Consider the following 537-nt stretch of genomic DNA (forward strand, 5'->3'; position numbering starts at 1 on the left):
AGGGTATAGTTTTGGGCGTTAAACGCCAGAATGTGCACCATTCTGGGCGTTTAACGCCAGGATAGCACAAGAGGGAAGATTTTGTTTTCAAATCAATTTTTTTTCTAAGTTTTCAAAGTTTTTCAAAATCAAATCTTTTTCAAATCATATATTTTCAATCAAATCTTTTTCAAAATCAATTTCTTTCTATTTTCAAAGATACTTGCTATCAATTAATGATTTGATTCAACATATCAAGAATGTTGCCTTTTCTGTTGAGAAAGGTTTAATGTTTGAATCATATCTTCTCTTGATAGTCAAGTCATTAATTTTAAAATCAAATCTTTTTAAAATGTTTTTCAAATCATATCTTCTCAATCACATCTTTTTTTAAACCAATCATATCTTCTTAACCACATCTTTTTCAAAATAGTTTTCAATCAAATCTTTTTAATTTCTAATCTCAAAATCTTTTTCAAAAATCACTTTACTTCTTTCTCAATCATGGTTTTCGAAAATTAATTAAAGCTTTTTCAAAATGTTTTCAAAATCTTTTAC

This window comes from Arachis duranensis, chromosome 9, assembly GCF_000817695.3.
Source record: "Arachis duranensis cultivar V14167 chromosome 9, aradu.V14167.gnm2.J7QH, whole genome shotgun sequence".
NCBI lineage: Eukaryota > Viridiplantae > Streptophyta > Magnoliopsida > Fabales > Fabaceae > Arachis > Arachis duranensis.